Raw genomic sequence first — 14,212 nt, forward strand, 5'->3', positions numbered from 1 at the left:
CAGGCCAAGCTGGGTGAACGCACTCTTATCTATGTACCTTCAATACACAATACGGGTGATACAGGTTTTTATGCTTACCTTTTGGTATTAATTCAGCTCCAGAGGTGTTCCACAGAACAGTGAAGCAGCTGCTTGAAATGTTAGAGGGGGTGGAAACCTATATCGACGATGTGCTGGTCTGGGGAGCCTCAGAGGAAGAACACAACCACAGGCTGAGTCAGGTGCTGGCCAGTGCTAGAGAAAGGAACCTCAAGTTGAAGAAGGAAAAGTGCAAAATAGGTCTTCATGAAATCAAGTACTTGGGACATGTGCTAACAAGTGAGGGACTGAAGCCGGGCCAGTGTAAAATTGAAGCAGTCATGAACGTGCCACCCCCAGAATGTAAGAAAGACTTGGAGAGGTTTTTGGGAATGGTGACCTATCTTGCGAAACTCATTCCGAACACGTCAGACCCGACAGCACCGCTCAGAGAACTTCTACAAAATGATGTGGAATGGCACTGGGAACAAAGTCACCAGGAAGCTTTGACTAGTCTAAGGAGCACCAGTGTTAAAGTATTACAATGTCAGTCTCCCAGGCACCAGTGTTAAAGTATTACAATGTCAGTCAGCCAGTCAAGATCTCAGTGGATGCTTCAAAGACCGGCCTGGGAGTTGTGCTCTTGCAAAATGAGGCACCAGTGACATATGCTTCAAAGGCAATGACTGAAACACAGCAGCAGTATGCCCAAATAGAAAAAGAAATGATAGTAATTGTATTTGGCCTAGAACATTTCCACCAGTTTGTCTATGGCAAAGGTGTGGAGATAGAGTCTGATCATAAGCCTTTGGAAGCTATACTTAAAAAGACCCTGAATTGTGCATCACTAAGAATCCAAAGATTACTAATGCGTCTGCAGAAGTACCAGAGTTAAATACAAACTGGGCAAGGAAATGTACATCGCAGACACTCTGTCACATGCATACCTACCTATCACAGAGGCAGAGGATAAAGAAACAGAAGCACAGATTCACATGCTGTCAAATAACTTATTTATCTGTGGCTGTAACTAAACTGGGTGAGATCAGGAAAGCGAGCAGGAATGACGCCACCCTAAGAAAACTGCAGCAAATTGTGCAAATTGGCTGGCTCACACATCGGAGTGGAGCCCCTTCTGCTGTACAAGGGCACTGGAACTTTCATGAGGAACTTCGCGTAGCAGAGGGAATACTTTTCACGGGAGAAAAGATCGTAATTCCTGCAACACTGAGGAAAGAAATGCTGGAACGCAAACATGAAAGTCACCTCAGCATAGAAACATGCAGGAGAAGGGTTCAAGATGTAATCTATTGGCCTGGAATGGGAGCATAAATTGGGGAAATGGTGGATGTGTGTGCAGTGTGCCAAAAGTACATTAAATTGCAACAAAAAGAACCACTTCAACCACACAGTGTTCCATAGAGGCCCTGGCAGAAAATTGGAGTGGACTTGTTCACATTTGACAACAGTGAGTACCTACTAGCAGTAGATTATTATTCAAAGTTTTTTGAGTTTGTGCTGCTGAGAAATGATAGTAAGGGCATCACTGTGATAAATCATTTAAAATCGATTTTTGTTCACCACGGCATACCTGAAGTGCTCATCTCAGAGAACGGCCCACAATTCTCAGGCACTAAGTTTTGCAAATTTGCATAGGACTGGGAGTTTTGCCACACTATATCAAGTCCCAAATATCCACAATCCTATGACATGGTGGAACGTACCGTGCACATCTTAAAAGACCTGTTGAAGAAGGCAAGGGCGAATGGAAGAGACCCCTACCTGGCTCTGCTGGATTTCAGGAATACTCCATTAGAGGGCATTGGTTCATCTCCTGCACAGTTCCTGATAGGGAGAAGACTAAGAACTAAGCTTCCAACTGCACCCCAACTGTTATTTGCACAGCCAGTGAGCTACAGCGGGCAAGACCTGCTCAAACTGAGACAGCAGAAACAGTATTTTGATCAAGGCGCCCGACCTCTGCCTGACTTGAACATGGGAGACAGTGAGGACTCAGCGTGAAGGGATCTGGAATCCTGCTGTTGTCACAGGAATCACAGGAGAACCAAGGTCTTACATAATGCAGACTCCAGGTGGACAACAGTACAGGAGAAACTGGAAATTCCTACAGAAAGCAAATGAAATGTGACCCTGCTCTGAACCAGAAAGTGTAGCTGAAGATCAAAAACCAGAATGCACCAGTGAAGTAACAGACAACCACGCAAAGCCTGAGAGTCCTGAAAATTATCCAAGGGGTGATAGTGACACAGAGCTGGAGAAGGCCCCTTGTCCTTCAAAATCACTTCTGTTACCATTCAGAACATCCAGTGGAAGAACTGTGAATAAACCACAGAGATACAGAGATGAGTAAAAGACAAAACAGACTGATCAAAACAGAATGAGAAAGAATAGATAAGACACTTTGTGAACTTGAGCTGTATAAGTTTTTTTTTAGAAAAGGAAATGTAATGATAATAGCTGATTGTGGTTGTGGACTCCAGTATTTGATACTACACAGTACTCTGTACTAGATAGGGGGGCTGTCACATGACCTGGGGGTTGAAAGCACATGCTGGAACTTGTCTTGGTAGATTTCAGACACAAAGATATGTGTTTATCTTAGGAAAATGTGTTATCAATAAAGTTAGCTCAGCTACAATGTCAATGGCCTGTGTGGATCATTAAAAAGAGAAACAAGAAACAAGACAACATAGATCCTAGAAACAAAAGGATAATATTTTATACCAGCCAGTCCATCATTCCTTTTTTATCACTAGCTAAGTAGAAGAGCCTATGTACTACATCTCCTACTGTTGTCCTCATTTGCTTAAATAATAATTATATATCAAGTTATTTATTAACTTAATTATCTTACTACTCAATTATCAACTTATTGCCGGGTAACATCTCAGTTTTCAGTGAGGATAGTCTCAGTCTTCCTTTCATCAAAGACTACATCATTTCTGAATGCTGTCATATACAATCTTGTAAGGAGCACAGAATGGTTTCTATTTATTTCCTCCAAGTATTTTCAACCCAATAAATATACTTCAAAAGTACTTCATTGTCTCTGAAGCCCTTTGGGGCATCCTGGGACAAAAAAGTCATTACATAAATACGACAACACAACAAATTGTATTTATAAAGCACCTTCAATGTAGTAAAACATTCCAACGTGCTTCACAGGAGCAATATAAAACAAAGAGACATCAAGCCATGTATGGATATGTTAGGGTAGATGACCAAATGCTTAACCAAGAAGATCAATTGTAAGGAGCATCTTAAAGGAGGAATGTGAAGTAGCGATGCAGAGAGGTTTAGGGAGGGAATTCCAGAGTTTAGGGCCCAGCTAGCTGAAGGCACAACCACCAATAACGGGGAAATTAGAACCGGGGATGTTCAAGAGGTCAGAATTGGAGGAGCACAGGTATCCCAAAAGGTTGTGAGGCTGCAGAAGATTACAGAGTTGGAGAGAGTTGAGTTCATGTAGCTACTTGAAAACAAGGTTGACAATTTTAAAATTGAGGCTTTCTCTAGTCCGGTAGATGTAAAAACCTGATGGAAGGATTCAAATATGGAGTTCTGGGAAAGATGGGCACCTATTTGGGAGGCAGTAACACATCACAGAACTTTGCTGAGAAAAGGCAGGTTGGAGTGGGATGGTAGTTTTAAAGGATTGTGGGATCAAGGGGTTCTTTTGAAAAGGGAGCTATAATGGCAGATCTGGAGGAGAGGGGAACAGTACCTGATGAGAGAGAGACCCATTAACGATATCAGCTAACACGGGAGCCAGGAAGGGAAGTTAGGTGGTCAGAATTTTAGTGGGAAATGTGTCAAGGGAGCAGGAGATGGGTCATATAGACTAGATGAACTTGGAGAAAGCATGAGGGTAGATAGGAGAGAAACTAGACAAAATAACAAGTTCCGGGTCAAGGCTGGGGAGGTGGATGGGGGGGGGGTCCATAAGACCATAAGACATAGGAGCAGAAATTAGGCCATTCGGCCCATCGAGTCTGCTCCGCCATTCAATCATGGCTGATAAGTTTCTCAACCCCATTCTCCCGCCTTCTCCCCGATAAGACCATAAGACATAACGGTCTTAGAGGATTTGGACTATTGAAAGAAAGGGAAGTGGCAGAGGCAGTTGATCAGATCATCTTAATCTAGATCTATATTGCTGGAGGTGAGATGGAGGAGACAGGGGAGACCTTGAAGAAGACAATTTGCAGTAGAGGAACTATGTTATCTTTGTATTCCAGGATGATCCAGGAATAGTGAACAGTTTTGGCAAGTGAGAGCAGGACCCAATAGTGCTTTATGTCATCTGGCCAAATCTTGGAGTGAATGGCTAAACTAATTGTCCTCCAAATCCATTCAAGTCTGCAACCCTTGGACTTAAGGGAATGGGACGAGGACCATTCCCAAGGTGAGAGAGAGAAATGGTCTTAATGGGGACGAGCGCATCAAAGGTGGAGGTGAGGATGTGGTTGAGCAGATCAGTCCTGGCAGAAATGTTGTACTGAACAGAGGGCCTCAGGGCAGACAGGTGGGATCTTGAAAGTGCAGTTGTAAGCATATTGGGAGAGTTTTCTTTCCTCCAAGGCAGGTACAGAAGGAAGCAAAGTCAAGCTCTTTTTTTAAACCAAGGCTTCTAACCAAGTAAAACAAATTTGCTCCTGAACAGTAATGGTGTAGCCTCAATAATTTATTGCCAGCGTACTTTTTTGAAACAAATGAACTCAAACAAATCTTTGAATATTTCAGTGATGGAACTGGCTGTTAGTAATTACTTTAGTCCACTCTCCCAGAAATATATTTAAAATCAATCTCACCTGATAAATTGGCATATGTAATCCCTGAAACTTGGTGTCTTCACTCTTTCACTGCGCCTGAAAAAGGAATGACACTACCCACTCTGTCCACAGTGAGGTTTATGACTCATACATTTGTGTGTGATGCAGCAACCAAACCAGTGTGATGCCATTGTCACAGTAAAGAGGACAAAACCATTGCCTAAGACAATCAGAAAAAGCAAACAAAATAGCATGAGCGCGTGTAACACATTTATAAATGGAGCATTTTACTCACTCACATCTTTCTCCTCTCTTTTTACATCGATTTTTATTTAAAATTCTCATCAGGTAATGGAATCAGGGCGAATATTCAGCTAGGCTTTAAAAATTAAAGGCTGGAATTTGAGAATGAGACATCACAAGCATTTGCTCAAGAATTAATGATCAGTGAATTTGATTTCGAATTTTCTTTCATTTGTATTCTGAACAAGATCCGTGTTGATTTCAAAAGAGTTCACGGACCTGAAATTACTGACTACCAACAACTTCCAAATTTCAAACGTACTGATGCTACATTTAACTTCGGATTCTCCTTGAAATGCTTGGCTGGGGAAGTGCTGGAGTTTGATCTTGGGAGTATCGAGCTTGGAATAATTTCTAAAAAAAACCCGGGCCATCTTCCTTCTGGAAATGTGAACATTTATTTATTCTTACGAAATAAACAATGCCTCAAATTTGTTTCACTTATTTGCATCACTGAGGTGCGCAGGCTTGTGTGATATCACACTAGCAGACCGGTGGCGTAACGAAAAGGCCAGCCTCTGGGGGACTCGGTCCTTTCCCAGAAAGTAACGAAAGCTGTGAAGCCGGTAAAAAGCAAATAGCGGGGGGTGGGGCAAGTCACTCTGGGAGCCTTCGCGCAGATTTGAGTGGCGGTGCGGAAATAGATAGCAGGGGCTAATGCAAACCAAGGCTGACCCTCCCGAGTTCTGCTGCACTGTCGATCTGAGCGGGGTTCCTCCCCAGGACTTGGCTGTAAAGATCAAAGACGGGAGGATGTGCATTTATGGGGAACACGTGGAGAGATCCCAGGGCGCCGACGGAGCCATGAATTTAAGCCTGCGGGGCTTCTCGAACGAGATTAACCTCCCTTCGGGCCTGTGCACTGACGCGTTGACCTTCACCGTTTGCAACAATCAGGTTCTGAAAATCCAGACTAAAAAGCCTCCTCCGTGCGCTGCCGCCGCCAGCAAGTGCCCTCAGGAGGCGCCAGTTAAATGCTGCCCCAAGACGCCGCCCGTCCCCGTACGGGACCAGCCGCCGAATGACTTCCCGAGATTAACCCGCTACCACGGCCCACATTGTCCCTACAGGAAGCAGGACAGGGGGCGGAGCCCATGCACCAACAACGTTTCGGACTCGGAGTGTTGCTTCCCCGCCACCTGTGGAGAATGAAAGGCAGGTCGGGGCCGGGAATTTAGCTGCCAGACCGACAGGGAACCGGACCAACAGGAGCGACACTTCACCAAACGGGCACTGGGGGGGGGGGGGGGGAGAAAGGGAAAAGCTGACCGACTTTTGCCAACGTTTCCAACTATCTGAATGAGGGAGAAAGTTGTAGCGAAGGCACAAGGAGCTCTTCCCCATCTCAGTGACAGCAAGCCCTCGCCTGAATCTTTTCAATAAAACCCAAGTTTGATGTTTACATTTTTTTCCAAATTCTTGTACACATTTTCCGTATACATACCAATTATAAGAAATGTAAAAAAAAATACTGACCAACAGATGAAAAAGAAAACTGACAAGCCAAGGAGCAAAGTAGTGTTGATAAAGTTCTATTATCAAGACGATTGCTTTGGTAAAAACAAAAAACTACTGCGGATGCTGGAAATCCAAAACAAAAACAGAATTACCTGGAAAAACTCCGCAGGTCTGGCAGCATCGGCGGAGAAGAAGAGTTGACGTTTCGAGTCCTCACGACCCTCTCAAACACACTCACTTACACACACACATTCTCTCACTCCCACACCCACATATTCACTCTCTCACTCACACACACTCATTCAATCTTCCACATATGGCAGTCAGCCTCCTCCCCTCTCCCCCGCCCCCTTCAACCTGGTGCTCCGCAGTGTCTCATTCTCCTGCCTCGCAGCTAGCCTCTCCCCACCAGGGCCCCGGCACTCCGCTCCCCCAGCATCGACTCCCCGGCGCTCTGCTCCCCAGCACTCAGCTCCCTGGGTCCTGGTTGGAGGTACTGAAGCTATGCTCCAGGGAACTCTGGCAGCACTACACCCCGGAGGATAGGTGACTAAGGTAGTTAAGAAGGCAAACAGGATGTTATACCAGAACTGCATAAAATAAAGTTATTCGGCTGCAGCTAGCGTACTGCATACAGCTCTAGTGACCACATTACAGGAAGAATGTGTTTGCACTAGAGAAGTTACAGAGGAAATGTGTGAGGATGTTGCCAGGAATGGGAAATTTTAGCTATGAGGAAAGTTTGGATAGGCTGTGGTGTTAAATTATATGACAAATGTCTTTAATTGTATGCAGGTGGAGGGCATTAATTGGGGTTTCATTTGAGCACATATGGGTGTCAGCTGTGGCTCAGTTCATAGCACCCTCGCCTTTGAATCAGAGGGTTGCGGGTTCGTGTCCCACTCCCGGAAACCAAGAACTGTGATTGTACTCGATAGAGTTGCAATCTGTGACTGTTGATAACTCGAAAGAATTAAAGGAACACTGCCGGGGTCGAGTTCTGGTCATAAACCAGCTGATCGCCGCCATGTTGTGGTATCGGCTGGTCACTTTGACCCCTCCCCCGGACTTTGTCGTAAAAATCCAGAGAATGCTAGTCGACTTCTTCTGGGACAAAAGATTGCACTGGGTCGCTGCTGAGGTTCTGAGTCTCCCGCTTAGGGAGGGCGGTCAGGCGCTAGTGTGCCTACGCACACAGGTGGCGACTTTCCGTCTTCAGACCCTGCAGCGATACCTTTACGTCGAGCCTCCTCCGAGATGGTGTGCCCTGGCGATTTATTTCTTCCGCCAGGTGCACGGCCTGAATTATGACGTGCAGCTCCTGTTTATAGAGCAGAGGGGCCTCGGTGGCTCCTTCCAGGCGTTGCCCGTCTTTTACCAGGACCTGATCAAAGTCTGGAACGTGGTCGCCTCGCGACGCAGCTCTCCCCTGTCAGGAGTAGCGGCTATCGTCAGAGAGCCGCTGCTCAGGAATTCGCCCCTTCGTCCCTTTCAGTGGCTGGCGGATAGGAGGGCTGTGGCTGCCGGGGTGACCAGAATCGGGGATGTGCTGGGTGGCGGAGGACTGGGCTGGATGCTCCCGCAGGAGTTGGTGCGTCGCGCGTCACTGAGTGTCCAGGTCGCAGCCGATGCCATCCAAGACCTAAGGACGGTCGTGCTCGGACCCGAAGTCATTTTAGGTCTCGAGGTGGCCCAGGTACGCGGTGGTCTTCCGTCTGAACGTTCCCCTGTTCGGACGGAATTCCACATTAGCCCCAAGACCCGAACCCTCCCTCGGGTGCCGGTGCCCCGCAATAATATGAGCCGCCTCGGGGACATGCCCTCCGTGACATTTGGCACGGCGCGGAGGGGTTTTCTGTACGGACTGCTGCTGCACACCTTCCATTTTCTCACCCTGGTCCGCCGCCCGGACACGCCCTGGCGTGCCTTGTTGCCGTCCGGCGGTGGAGGCCCCCGATGGGAGGCCCTCTACGGAGGTGTCCTCCCGCTTTCTATCGGGGACCTGGGTTGGAGGGTGTTGCACGCAGCAGTCCCCTACAATCGTAGAATGTGTAGGTTCACGGACTCCCAAGACACCTGCTCTTTTGGCGGTCTTGTGGAGTCCATGGACCACGTTTATATAGGGTGTCTTAGGCTGCACTCCCTTTTTAGTTATTTAAAAAACCTTCTGTTGCTGTTTTGTTTGCACTTCAGTCCCACGCTCCTGATCTACGGACACCAGGTGCGGAAGGGGGTCGGGAAGGAGGAGGACCTCCTCGTGAACCTGCTCCTGGGCCTGGCCAGGTTGGCCATTAACAGGTCCAGGCAGCGGGCGATCGAGGGGGGAGTCCTGCCCGATTGTTTGTCCCTGTTCCGCGGCTACGTTCGCGGCCGGGTGTCCCTGGAGAAGGAGCACGCGGTGTTTGCCGGCACCATCGAGGCCTTCCGTGCCCGGTGGGTGCCGCGGGGACTGGGGTGTTTTGTTGACCCCTTTAATCACATCTTGGTTTAATGTTTGTAAGTTTCCTTTAAACTTTGTCCTTGGTTTTACAGCTGACCTGAATTAGGGGCTGTGCTTGATTTATCCCTTGTTATTGTTAATTTAGTTAATTGTTTTGACTCGAAAAGAGTTAAAGGAACACTGCCCTTGGGCTCTGTGGCTTAGTTGGTTAAAGTGCCTGTCTAGTAAACAGGAGATCCTGTGTTCAAATCCCAGCAGAGCCTTGCTTCCATTGACAAGTTTTGAGCTGAACTGGGCTGATTTGAGCAAGTTCTTCATAACAGTGCATAAAGGAACACTTCTTAAACTGTGCTCTGGTGAAGTTAGGAGGCAGATACTTGTGATGTTTCACTTTGTAAATAAACATGAGACTGAGTAAAGATTGGCTCCAGTACTATCCTTTACCTACTGTCATGGACATGGTCACAAAAGATGGTTGTCTAAAGGTGAAAGCTGGGAGTAAAAAGAATCAGAAAGAAGACTACAATTCAAGTAGCCATTGTGAGAAATGGCAGAAAGTAAATATAAATTGTTAGGGCTTGACTACCCTCAAACGTGCTCAGAGTCTGAACCATATGATCAGCAGAAGAATGAAATGGATATGTGATCACAGGTTACAATGCTACCAAATAGGAAACAAGGTATCGCCTTGGCATTGTCGTTTCCTACCAGAAATGAAGGCCCAGATCTTCGGTCAGCGGCTGAACGGGAGCTCCCGCCACTCACTGCGATTTAACCTGCCCACTTACTAGTTTACGCTGGAGCCTTTGCACCTTCTGATCTTGTCTCCAGTTTGAATCCAGCGATGAACAGAGTCTGGAAGCTGCATGATGAGTATACTTATTTTTCATCATGAACTGAAGACACGCCCCTTAAGGTCTGTCTTCAGTTCATTGACTTGCAGAGTTTCTAAATGGACCAGTCACCCACAACACTGCACAGCTTCCCTCCTCACCCCTGACAGTGTTCACCTCCCTCACTACCCAAACAGTTCACCCCCTCCCTCATACCCCGATAATGCCCACCCTCATGGCTCGGTAATGCTCACCTCCTGACAGCACCCACCCCCTCCACAGTACTCACCCCCTCGCTCTTTCACCCTCGATAATGCTCACTCCCTGACAGTGCACATCCCCTCCACCCCCAACAGTGCTCACCCCCTCCCTCCTCACCTCCTGATAATGCTCAGTCCCCCGATATTAATTCCCCTCCTGACAGCGCTCACACCTTTCCTCACCCCCTCTCCGACAGTGCTCACCCTCTCCCTCACCCCTCAATAATTCTCAGCCCCTCACCCTCCCGACGGTACTCACCCCTCACGCTTTGACAATGCTCACCCCCTCCCTCACCCCCCTGACAATGCTCACCTGTCCTGGCAGTGCTCAACCCCTCACCCCTCGACAATGCTCACCTCCCCACAAGAATGCTCACCCCTTCCCTCGGTCTCTCCCTCAACCTTCGACAGCACTCATCTACCCGCCCTCAATCCCCGACAATACTTGCACCCCTTGTGGCTCACCCTCGCCCCAAACAATGCTCATTCCTCCCTCCCTGCACACCAACCAACAATGCTGACTCTCCCGACATCAACTAGACAGGAACCAGGGATTCCGGATGGTAAGTCGGGAGAGGGGACTAAGCATTGTTGAAGAGGGTTTGAATGTTGTCTGGAGGGGGGTGAACAATGTCTGGAGGTAAACATTGTCAGGTAGGGGTGAACATTGTCAGGAGAGGTGTAGTGAGTATTGTCGGGAGGGGGTTGAACATTGTCAGTTGGGGGTGAGCATTATTGGGAAGGTGTGAGCATTGTCGCGGGTGTTGAATATTGTCAGGAGGGGGTGAATATTGTAGGGAGATGGATGAGATGGGTTTACTTTGGTGCTGGAGTGCTTTGACATTCCAGCTGATTAGGGACCAAACTTGGGACACCAGCTAAGTTTTTGACTGTTAATGGTGCAAAATTTGCCAATGATGAGTTCAGAGAAGAAAACATGAACATTTTGTCCTAAATAATACAACTGAAATTCCTTTCAGCACTGTGAAAGGAATCATGCAGTGATTAATGAAATGCTGCATAAAAATTTTGGCTAATCAACCAGACTGTAAGCTAACAGCCACCCTGGAATGGGCAGTTCATGCAAAGAATTAACTTCATACGGTTGGTAGGAATAGTGCCTACCAATTGGTCTTTGGGCAAAATCCAAATTGCCTTATGTTCTATGTGATAATCCTCCTGCACTGGAAGGTACTACAATTTGTTCAATTTTTTTCCTGCATATTTTAATGCTTTACATGTAGAAGGATGGGCTTTCTTCAAGACTGAGGTGTCAGAGAAAATTCAGAGAGTTCTGAGGCATTCTACAAGAACACCAGAGACAACAGCATTTAATTGAGTGTATTTGCGGTATTATAAAAGAGAAGGTTGTGAATGGGAAGGCCCTGTATTAAATCATGATGATAAAACAGTACTTATCAAATATTAGAATTAAATTCATTCTTCACAATTAATCATTTTATTCTGGGATAGAACAGAGGTTGTTTTGTTTGGAGTAGAGGAAGCTGAGAGGAGATTTAATTGAGGTGTATAAAATTATGAGGGGCCTAGATTTAGATCAGATAGAAAGAATCTATTTCCCTTGGCAGAGAGTTCAATAACAGGGTGCATAAATTTAAGGTAATTGGTAGAAATATTAGAGGGGATTTGAGATTTTTAGAAGTTCTTATTTAATGGAATATGAGCGTTACTAGCAAGGTCAGCAATTATTGCTCATCCTTATTTGCCCTTGAACTGAGTGGCTTGCTAGGCCATTTCAGAGGGCAGTTAAAAGTCAACCTAAGGATGGCAGATTCCCTTCCCTAAAGGCCATTAGTGACAATAGTTTTATGGTCACCATTACTGAATTTTAATTCCACCAGCTGCCATGGTGGGATCTGAACCCATGTCCCCAGATCATTAGCCTTGGCCTTTGGATTACTGGTCCAGTAAAAGTACCCATAGGGGATGTGAGGGTCTGGAACTCACTATCTGACAAGAGTATTTGAGGCAGAAATCTTCATTACATTTACAAAAGTATTTGGTTCTGCACATGAAGTTCCATAACTTACAAGGCTACGACTGGGAAGTGCAATTAGGCTGATTAGCTGTTTTTCAGCTGGCACTCCTTATGAGCTGTAAATTTATGGTTCAATGATTTTATCATACTTGGTCATGAAAGGTGCTATTTAAATGCAAATGCTTTACTTGTATTACAGGCAAAAACTAAAAAACACAACAGTACAGATTATGTAGCTGCACATTTAAGAAAACTGAACAGATGGTGATCACTCAGGAAATTCCAATTTTAGAAAACTTTTTGTGAAAATTACATGTTTCTTACACTGTCCCTTTAGATTTCTAGCTCTTACGCTCGAGATTCACAACTTAAATATCTCTAGGTCTCGATCTCTCTCCTCCTTTATCACTCTCTTTAAAATCTACCTCCACTTGTTCTGATATCTCATTAAGTAGCTTGGGATCAAACTTTGTTTAATAACACTCCTGTGAAGTGCCTTGGGATGTTTTACAATGTTAAAGGCACTCTGCAATTGCAAGTCGATGTTGTGGAATACTTTCAGTGACATAAAAATATTTTTCGAAGAAAATTGGTACTAACAGAGCACATGGATGACAACTGTAGCATGTAATTTTTATAACCTTTGTGAATTCAAACAATTCATAAATTACTGGTCATGTGGCCAGATTAATGATCTGCTATGAAAATTCCATACACCAAGTGCAAATGCATATCATTCTGAAGAATTTTCTAATTGTCTTTTAAACTATTATCATAGGGAGAAAAGCGGAGAAACCATTCACTTGAGGGCTCTAATCAATTTTTTGAGTATAGCAAATTGGTTTTACCTTTATGCAAAGAATTTAAGGATGAGGACATGCTAAGTTCCTTAAATATCTCCAATTCCTTTCCTGTATTAGAGCACTAAAATGATTTCAGAAGATATTAAGTGATTGAATATTTCCTTTCTATCACTGGAATTGCCACTCTGCAGAGGGCTGTGATTGGTGCACTACAACACAAGCTTTGAATTGTTACTTGATTTATCTTCTGATCATATTACTTCTGGGTAGTCAATTCTTGATCATCATTGGGTAGACTTTATGGTACAATAATCATCCCTTCAATGCAAATGTCACCATGTATCAACAGCAAACATGAGATAGATTTATGTTTGTAATTGATCAGCTGTTGAAGAGATAAAATCTACCCCAATAATGTTTATTCCGTTCCTTCAACGTCTGACATACATGGAATCACGAAACCCTGCTTCACACCAACTGTCAGGTCTTTCAATTTGTGTGATGTTGAGTACACCTCACTTCCCCGGGGAACAGACTTCCAAAGATCTTAGCTTAACAAAGGAAAGATCCTCGGATCCTGAGGTGTGTGTAGGTGCATTTCTAGAATTATGCCAGCTAAAACTGCATAGTCTACAAGCACAAAACACCAATAATGTCTTTGCTGTTTTTCCAGTTAGGGCTATCCTAATTGTTAGGGAAGAATCTCAGCCCCCAGCCACAGATCTACCACCCTAGTGACACAGGACTGGCCAACATCAGCTGCATTCTAAAATCTTGAAAGCCTCGATAAAGATCAATTTGTTTTGACTTCTTCATTGTGAGGTTATAACTGACTTGGACTCAACTGTGTCCTTAAAAGAGCCTTTTACCTCCCGTAGAGATGGTTATTAGTTGGTCATTAGTAACTAGAAAGCATGGTTTTGAGTCCTTGCTAGGAGGCAGCAAGTATCAGGTGTACCTCACAAGTACATGGGAAGTTATCCCCAGTATCCTGGCCAATATTTCTCCCTCAATCAACATCACAAAAACAGATTTTCTGGTCATTATCACATTGCTGTTTGTGGGAGCTTGCTGTGTGCAGATTGGCTGTTTCTTCCATCACAGCAGTACCTACATTTCAAAAGTACTCAGCTGTAAAGTGCTTTTAGATGACAAGTGATCATGAAAGACACTGTGATAAATACAAGTCTCTTTTATTAATTGTATCAAAGACACTGTATAAATGCAAGTCTCTTTGTACATATGGGTTGAGGGCATTGATTGGGTGGCTACTTGAGTGCATACACTCGCTGACACTAGGCTGAG

General features: G+C 45.2%; 1 long non-coding RNA gene and 1 other non-coding gene across 3 annotated transcripts in view; one reads left to right on the forward strand and one right to left on the reverse strand.

Annotated features, from left to right (window-relative positions):
- Positions 1 to 6,673, reverse strand: part of LOC144688622 (uncharacterized) — a 73,304-nt gene extending 66,631 nt beyond the window's left edge. For both annotated transcript variants that reach the window (XR_013578449.1, XR_013578450.1), the window contains exons 1-2: positions 6,591 to 6,673; positions 4,851 to 4,907 (exon numbers count right to left, since the gene is read on the reverse strand). This is a non-coding gene — a long non-coding RNA (uncharacterized LOC144688622). The remainder of the gene's footprint in view (positions 1 to 4,850; positions 4,908 to 6,590) is intronic.
- Positions 6,674 to 9,201: 2,528 nt separating this feature from the next.
- On the forward strand, positions 9,202 to 9,275 carry trnat-agu (transfer RNA threonine (anticodon AGU)). The gene has a single exon. It is a non-coding gene; the product is annotated as a tRNA-Thr (tRNA).
- Positions 9,276 to 14,212: the final 4,937 nt, after the last annotated feature.

The sequence above is a fragment of the Cetorhinus maximus genome, chromosome 13 (genome assembly GCF_964194155.1).
Source record: "Cetorhinus maximus chromosome 13, sCetMax3.hap1.1, whole genome shotgun sequence".
NCBI lineage: Eukaryota > Metazoa > Chordata > Chondrichthyes > Lamniformes > Cetorhinidae > Cetorhinus > Cetorhinus maximus.